The sequence below is a fragment of the Pan troglodytes genome, chromosome 8 (genome assembly GCF_028858775.2).
Source record: "Pan troglodytes isolate AG18354 chromosome 8, NHGRI_mPanTro3-v2.0_pri, whole genome shotgun sequence".
Taxonomy (NCBI): Eukaryota; Metazoa; Chordata; class Mammalia; order Primates; family Hominidae; genus Pan; species Pan troglodytes.
In genome coordinates, this window is record NC_072406.2 from 73,836,213 (window position 1) to 73,845,672 (window position 9,460).

At 39.9% G+C, this 9,460-nt stretch overlaps 2 pseudogenes; both read right to left on the bottom strand.

The window, feature by feature from the left end:
- Nucleotides 1-439: 439 nt before the first annotated feature.
- On the bottom strand, nt 440-2,943 carry LOC134807104 (uncharacterized; annotated as a pseudogene).
- Nucleotides 2,944-3,364: 421 nt separating this feature from the next.
- Nucleotides 3,365-4,743, bottom strand: LOC134807041 (uncharacterized; annotated as a pseudogene).
- Between the last annotated feature and the right edge of the window lie 4,717 nt (nt 4,744-9,460).

Below are 9,460 nucleotides of genomic sequence, written 5' to 3' on the forward strand. Positions count from 1 at the left end.
ATCGAGTTGACACTCAGTATTAACTATCACAATTCCACCCCTTGTCAGCTTGAACACATACACATCTCCTGAGATCATACATAGTCCTCAAATAAAGACAATAATAAGGTTACAATTAATTACACCTAACGTAATACAACTTCCTTTGTACAACCAAAAATGCACCAATCCCCAACCCAAATACTATTACATAAAGTTAACAATACTTAAATGCCAATATGAAGTCAAAACTTATGTCACATGATAAAGGAAAAGGAAATAAAATGAAGATATTTTCTTAATACAAGTGTATACATGAACAAACATGTTTTTAACAAAAGAAGGAGGAAATACTCATGACAGCTACAGTCCTCGTTTCTGCAGCTGGTCATGTAGTCATAGCTGGTCTTGATGACTACCTTCTTCTACTACTCGTTCTATATTCATTTTACCTTAAGCAGGCACCTCAGCAGGTCATGGTTTTTTCCTGGTGGAGTGACCCAAACCTTCATTCTTGAGGGGTCTGGACCATTTGTAGTACCACCTGGATTTGGGCTGTTGTAGTTTCCCATTGACCTTAATCACATGGCATGGTAATATTAAGAGATGCCCTAATGGATCTCCTGTATTCCATGCATACTCTTCCTTACCTCCATTATGGAATAGCAGACTGATTTCATCTTGACAGTCCAGGTCAATCAGCCCAGCCAACACTGTAAATCCCTTCTTATCCTGTTGACTTTAGGATAGGAGCAGCCCAACGTGTCCAGGTGGAAATCTTAACTTCCAGTTTAATGGAATCTTTGTTGTGTTTCCTAGTGGCAGCATTCCTCCCTCTGGAACTAAGACCTCTAGGCCAGGATAACATAATGTCAGGGAAACAGGAAGCAAACATTTGCTAGTGGATTACTAGGGGTGATGGTGAGTGGTGTCACTTCCATTTCCACCCCTTGATTCCTGGACCCGTGAATCCTTGCTATGGGAGAAATAGTACCATATATTGAACACTGATTCAGAGCATACATGGTCTTCTAGAGAACTTTGCCCCAGCCCTGCAAAGTATTGTCATCTAGTTGGCGTTGTAATTGTGACTTCAAAAGGCCATTACACCGTTCTATCAATCCAGCTGCTTCAGGATGATGGGGAACATGGTAAGACCAGTGAATTCCATGAGCATGAGCCTACTGCTGCACTTCTTTAGCTGTAAAGTGAATGCCTTGGTCAGAGGCGATGCTGTGTGGAATACTATGATGGTGGATAAGGCATTCCGTAAGTCCACAGATGGTAGTCTTGGCAGAAGCATTTCATACAGGACAGGCAAACCCATATCTGGAGTAAGTGTCTATTCCAGTAACGACAAACCTCTGCCCTTTCCATGATGGAAGAGGTCCAATATAATCAACCTGCCACCAGGTTGCTGGCTGATCACCCTGAGAAATTGTGCCATATCAAGGGCTCAGTGTCAGTCTCTGCTGCTGGCAAATTGGGCACTCAGCAGTGGCCATTAGCCAAGTCAGCCTTGATGAGTGGAAGTTCGTGTTGCTGAGCCCAGGCATAACCTCCCTCCCTGCCACCATAGCCACTTTGTTCACAGGCCCATTGGGTGATGACAGGGATGCCTGGGGAAAGAGGCTGAGTGATGTCCATAGAACGGGTCATTTTACCCACTTGATTATTAAAATCCTCCTCTGCTGAGGCCACCCGTTGGTAAGCACTCATATGGGATACAAATATCTTCACAGTTTTTGACCACTCAGGATGTCCATCCATATATCTCTTCCCCAAATTTCTTTGTCACCAATTTTCCAATCATGCTTCTTCCAAGTCCCTGACCATCCAGCCAAACCATTCCCTACAGCCCATGAACGATTATATAATCGCACATCTGGCCATTTCTCCTTCTGTGCAAAGTGCACAACCAGGTGCACTGCTCAAGTTCTGCTCACTGGGAAGATTTCCCTTCACAGCTGTCTTTAGAGGATTTCCTAGAAAGGCGGTGTAGCGCTGCAGCTCTCCACTTTCAGGTGGTGCCTGCATATCATGCAGAACCATCTGTGAACCAGGCCCTAGTCTTCTGTTCCTCTGTCAACTGATCATAGGGAACTCTCCATGAGGCCATCAGTGCAAGCTGGGGGAGAGAAGCCAGGGTGGCAGGAGTGGAGACAATGGGCACTTCCGCCACTTCCTCATGTACCTTACTTGTGCCTTCAGGACCTGCTCAAGCCTGATAACATATACCACTTCCATTTATGATGGAATGCTGCTGTGCATGACCCACTTTATGGTTAGATGGGATAGAATGCACCCAGTTCATGATAGGCAGTTGAGGTCACATGGTGACTTCATGACCCATGGTCAAATGTTCAGTTTCCACCAAAGCCCAGTAACAGGCCAAGAGCTGTCTCTCAAAAGGAGAATAGTTATCTGCAGAAGATGGCAGGTCCTTGCTCCAAAATCCTAGTGGCCTCCACTGTGATTCAACTATGGGGACTGCCAAAGGCTCCAAACAGCATCCCTATCGGCAACTAACACCTGAAGCACCATTGGATCTGCTGGGTCATATGGCCCAAGTGGCAGAGCAGCTTGCACAGCAGCCTGAACCTGCTGCAGAGCCTTCTCCTGTTCTGGACCTCATTCAAAACTGGCAGCCTTTTGGGTCATTTAATTAATGGGCCAAAATAACACACCCAAATGAGGAATGTGTTGCCTCCAAAACCCAAATGGGCCCACTAGGTGTTGTGCCTCTTTTTTGGTTGTAGGAGGGGCCAAATGCAGCAACTTATCCTTCACCTTGGAAGAAATATCTTGACAGGTCCCACACCACTGGACCCCTAGAAATTTTACTGAGGTAGAAGTTCCCTGAATATTAGTCAGATTTATTTCCCAACAACTGGCATGCAAATGTCTCACCAATAAGTCCAGTCTGTTTGCTACTTCTTGCTCACTGGATCTAATTGGCATAATGTCATCAATGTAATGGACCAGTGTGATATATATATATATATATATATATTTTTTTTTTTTTTTTTTTGAGATAGAGTTTCACTATTTTTGCCCAGGCTGGAGTGCAATGTGCAATGGCGCAATCTCGGCTCACTACAACCTCTGCCTCCTGGGTTCAAGCAATTCTCTTTCCTCAGCCTCCCAAGTAGCTGGGATTACGGGCGCCTCCCACCACACCCAGCTAATTTTTTGTATTTTTAGTAGAGATGGGGTTTCACCATGTTGGCCAGGATGGTCTTGATCTCTTGACCTCTTGTGGAGGAGAAAAGCTATCAAGGTCTCTCCAAATAAGATTATGACACAAAGCCTGAGAGTTGATATACCCCTGAGGTAGGACAGTAAAGGTATACTGCTGGCCTTGTCAGCCGAAGGGAAATTGCTTCTAGTAGGCCTTATGGACAGGAATGGAGAAAAAGGCATTTGCCAAGTAAATGGCTGCACACCAGGTACCAGGAGACGTGTTAATTTGCTCAAGCAATGAAACCACTTCTGGTACAGCAGCTGCAATTGGAGTCACCACGTGGTTAAGCTTATGATAATCCACTGTAATTCTCCAAGATCCATCTGTCTTCTGTGCAGGCCAAATGGGAGAGTTGAACGCGGATGTGGTAGGAACCACCACCCCTGCATCTTTCAAGTCCTTGATGGTAGCACTAATCTCTGCAATCCCTCCAGGGATGCAATATTGTTTTTGATTTACCATTTTTCTAGGTAGAGACAGCTCTAATTGTTTCCATTTGGCCTTTCCCACCACAATAACTCTCACCCTAACAGTCAGGGAGCCAATGTAGGCGTTCTACCAGCTGCTAAGTATGTCTATGCCAATTACCATTCTGGCACTGGGGAAATGACCACAGGATGAGTCTGGGGACCCACTGGACCCACTGGACCCACTGTAAGTCAGACCTGAGCTGCAATTTCATTAATTACCTGACCTCCATAAGCCCCTACTTTAACTGGAGGGCCACAATGATGTTTTGGGTTCCCTGGAATAAACATCAGCCCAGAGACAGTGTCCAGTAGTCCCCAAAATGTCCGATCATTTCCCATTCTCCAGTGCACAGTTACCCTGGTAAAAAGCCAGAGGTGTCCTTGGGGAAGGATGGGAGAAAGATTCACTGCATAAATTATCAGTAATATAGTAGGATCTTTCCTTAAGAGGATCCGGCATTCCTTTCATTCAAGGGGTTCTGGGCCTGTAAACTGACTCAAGTCTGGAAATTGATTGAGGGGCCATGATTCTCTGTTTTTATAATTCAAATTAGTCTTTTGTCTATTTGACCTAGAAGTTTTCTCCTTATATAAAGTAAGTGGGAATGCAGTAGGCTTCCTATCAATTTCACTTCTAGGAACACCACGGTTAATTAGTCAATGCCAGAGCTTTACATGAGTCAGACTACTCTGATTGCTGCTTTGTCTCTGCTGTCCATTATGGTAGCTCACCTTGCCTGTCACAGTTGAGTGCTGCCACTTGGCCTCTGCCACCTCGGGATCCAATTATTCCCACTGTATTTAAATTTTGTAGTTGAGTGACTGTGGTTCCCACTGTTAGATCTAATATACAGAGAAGAGCAATTACACGGTTCTTCAAAGATGCAGGTGCTGCCCTCACAAATCTATTTTGCAAGGCATTGGTCAAGGGTATATCTTCTGGATCCTCCCAGCTGGGATGAGTAGGTCTAACGTGACTAATGCACCATCCCAATCCCCCTAAGCCTTTGCATCCCTTCCTCTACATTAAGCCAAAGGAGATCAGGCATTTCCAGCTCACTCACAGTGGGCCCTCTTTTAATCCACATTTCAGCTGACCAAGAAAATAAACTATTAAATTTTTTATAAGTCTTCGAGATGCAACATTAAAAGCAGAGTCCCTACTTAGTGGGCTCAAATCAATAAACTCAGCCTGATCCAACTCTATGTTCCTTCCACCATTATGCCATACCCTTAATATCCATTCCCATGCCTGTTCTCCAGATTTGTGTTTATATAAATTACAGAACTCAAACAGTTCTTTTTAAGCGCAGTGCACCTCTTCATGGGTCATACTCTCAACCTCACCTCTAGGGACCCACCAGGACTTTAGTTGTAGGTCTAGAAGCAAACAAGGGTGTTGGGGGTAGCTCCTGAGAAGAATCAACATTATTTTGCCTGGCATCTGCCTCAGGAGAGGCCATCACTGTTGCCTCAGGCAGTGCAGAGTTTATCTCCTCAGACAAAGGTGGAAAGGCTGATGGCAACATGGGTCAGGGAGGGGATGTTGCCACTAATGGGGATGGGGAAGTTGTTCCTTCTGGCAAAAAAAGATTCATCCGAGTTTACAAACTCAGTGTCCCCAGCTTCATCAGGGTCCTCCCGCACATTCCCATTCCAAGTTGCAGGGTCCTATTCTTTTCCAATCAATGCCCTCACTTTAACAGTAGACACCTGATGAGGCTGTGTATGTACCTTTTGTTGCAGGTCAGCCAGTCGCACGATAAGAGCTTATGTCTGTTTTTCCACAATTTCAGCTTTCTCTACAGGAGATAAGACTCTCATTCAGGGCAATCTTAGCAGATTTGAGGCTTAGTATCTGTTTTTGAAGGTGGGAGACATAATCCCTGAGTTGATCATTTTCTTTCATCACTTTGTCCACTGAACTTAGGAGCAAGTAACCAGCTTCATTATGTTCCTTGGTTCTCCACATATGGTCAAAGGCATTATGTATAGAGCCACTAAACTCCTTGCCTCTCACGAGCAGTGAATCAGGAGTTTCAAATGCATTTATTTTGCATAACTCTGTAAGAAGTTTACGTCAAGGACTATCAGTGTTCTCCATACTACTAGAAGTAGAGTCCTTAGCATTTTTGGGTCTAATCATATTAAGCATCCAACTCCAGAAACCCTAAAACCAAAGAAAGAACTCCATCCTTATCATTCTGTTCCTCTAGAACCACTCCTGTTACCAAAATCTGTATTAGTCAAGGTTCTCTAGAGGGACAGAACTAATAGGATATATATCCTATTGGCCCATGCTCAATCTGGGTGGGTGCCATCTAATCAGCTGCCAGCACAGCTAGAATAAAGCAGGCAGAAGAACATGGAAAGGCTTGACTGCCTGGGTCTTCTGACCTCCAACTTTCTCCCATGTTGGATGCTTCCTGCCCTCAAACATAAGACTCCAAGTTCTTCAGCTCTTGGGCCCTTGGACCTACACCAGTGGTGTTCTGGGGGTTCTCTGGCCTTTGGCCACAGACTGAAGGCTGCACTGTCAGTTTCCTATTTTGAGGTTTTGAGACTTGGACTAGCTTCCTTCCTCCTCAGTCTGCAGATGGCCTATTGTGGGACTTCATCTTGTGATCATGTGAGTCAGCACACCTTAATAAACTCCCTTTCATATATACATCTGTCCTACCAGCCCTGTCCCTCTAAAGAACCCTGACTAATGAACCATATAAGATAACATATGTGTGGGTTCCGGGGATCATTATTCAGCCTATCATAACCCTCTAGCTCCTAAAGAGTCACATTCTTTTCACATGCAAAATACATTCATCCCCATCCCAAGGTCACCAAAAGTCTCAACACAAGTCCAAAATGTCATGACTTAAGCATCAATTCAACTCCTAAATTTAATGTCTCATCAGCTCAAGAGTAAAATATCTCACTACCTCATCTAAATTAGGTATGAATGAGACTCTGATATGATCCATCCTGTAGTAAAATTTCTGTCTGTGAACCTTTGAAATTCACGAAAGCTAATTCTCTTCTAAAATAAAATGGTGGTACAAGCACTAGCTAACAGTCATGTATTTCTCATTCAAAAAGGGAGGAATGAAGGACAGAAAAGGAGTTACTGGTCCCAAGCTATTTTGAAATCCAACTGGGCAAACTCCATTAATTTTCAAGTCCTAGGAATAATCCTCTAAGGCCCATAGCTGTACCCTCCAGGCTCACAGCTCTGCCCTCATAATTCACTACATTATACAACAAAAATAGAATCAATGAGCCTTTCCAATAATCAGGTTATGTTCTTGAACACCATGTTACACCAAAAGGAACCATATTCCTTATAGAAATTACTAACGGTTCAAGACAGGGAGAATATAAAATTAATATATCAGAAAGTTTATCATATCAAAAAGCAGAAAAGTTATAAAGGACTCTTAAATGTAAGCCAAAAGGACTGAGAAGCCAACCTGGCCTAAGATGGAATAAGCTGAGCATCAGTAAGGATAATAGCAGAAATGAGTTGAAATATATGAAATGTGTTTTAATCCATGAGTATATAATGATGCCAAAATGAATGAATAAATAGATGAATGAATAATATAAAAGCAAACAAATCAACATAAAAGTTTTAATAGGTCATTTTTGGAGGGTGCTAATGAGCCATTTCATTATTTTGAAAATTGGTAAATAAAGTAAAAGAATCAAGAGTTTATCCTATTTTTCCCATGTGATCCGTATCTAAGGGTAACAAAGACTTAACAAGCATCACAAAAGCAGAGACAAATGAACATTGTATATCTCCTAATGGAAGTACCTACCATCTATGAAATCCTTACAAAAAAATTTGCACCTGAATATAATTCAAACTCCAGATCTATCAATTCGCAGACAATAGAAGGTTTAGAAAAACATATTAAGAAATACTACAGGGGACAACCAGCAAAATCCAGACTAAAAAAATCTATGAAACAGACAATCCAATTTTACTCAATTAAAAAATAATGAAAAGATGGGGGGATGAAAAAGGAGGAATTAATGGTACAGTGTTCCACATATATTAATGTGTATTTGTAACAACTGTAATTCTTATTAAAATGCAGATTCAGACTCAGTACTCATGTGGAGCATTCCTACCTAACCTCTAGTGTACTGAACCTCTTACAACACAGAAGAGGGCTAAAAAAAAAAAAAAAGATATTTAAGAGACTTATCAATCAGTTAAATATAAGCACATCATTTAGATTGTGATTCAAACAAACATTAATTAAGAAAAAATTGGTAAACAACAAAATGAAAATACTAAATATTAGATTACATACAACAGTTTTCTTTAGCATTTGGTAATTGTATTGTGGATATGTTTTTTGAGTCTTTATCTTTTGGAAATTCAGTGTGAAATATTTATAGCAAAATGGTATGAAATCTTGGATTTGCTTCAAAATAATCTTGGGAATGGTAGGGTGGCAGACAGTGAAGAAGTTAGAAATAAAAAAATATTGGTAATGTGTTGCTAAGAGTTTAAGTAGGATGGTTGATACATTGGTTTTATTATACTGTTTTCTCTGTTTCTAAATTGACAAAAATTACAAAATCAAAAACTATTTACAAAAATCATCAGGGATTAATAAACATAAGTCTGATTTTTAGGTTAGAGACAAGCAGCATAGAAACAAATAAACACGTAAATTTTTAAGTGCGTAGCTTAAAATATAAACTAGCAAAAGATAACCTGTAGGAAAAGAAGAAAAATGAAAGTTAAAATAGAAATTATTCAGTAATACAACAGAAAGCAATTCAAATATAAATAGAATTATAATAAACAAAATAAACTCACCTATATTCTTGGATATTGGTATTCCAATGATCTCAGATTTGGAAAAATCAATAACATGTTTTCTATAATAGGTACACTTAAAGCAAAAAGAATCAAAAAGAGTCAAAATTTAAAGAATTGAAAAGTTACACAGGAAAAAAAAATATAGACCAAAGAGGCTGTGATAGCAGTTTTAAATTTTGTAAAAATAAAATTTAAGGTAGAAATTACCATAATGCACTATGGTATCTTTTGACATTGGTTATAAAAAAAGAATAATAGAGAATATACTTCTAAAATATAGCCTCAAATTATATAAAGTGACAACTGATAGAAATTAGAGATTTTTGAACACCTCTTTTAGAACTTAATAGATGAAGCAGATAATAATAAAGACACAAATCTCTTGATATTTCTTTAGAACTCTTTGATTGAATAATAAAATTTACATGCTTGAGTTTTTAGTTATACAAAAAAAATCTATACTTGAGAAAGAAACTATTATATATGAGGGCATATGGAACATTTACATTTACATTTCTCCCACAAAGTAAGCCTAAATAAATTGTAAAGAATCAATATCTTACAGACTATTTTCTCTGATCTTAATGCAATAAAATTAGAAAATATTAATTAAAAATTGCTAAAAATCAAATTTTAGAAAATGAAATATTAATTCATAACTCTTTAGTTAATTAGAGATCACGAGGAATATTGTAAAGTAAAAATTAAATAGTTCATGTCAGTATTTGTGGGATGAAGCTAATACAGTACTTAGAGGGGAAAATATACCTTAAATGCATGTGTCAGAAATCAAGAAAAGTTGAAAACAAATGAGCTAAGCATTTATTTCGGTAAGTTGAAGGGTAAGCAATAGAGCTCAACCACAAAAATACAAATAATAAAATAATCATGATGAAGACAGACTCATATCTCAATGAAGAACAAAGAGGTAAA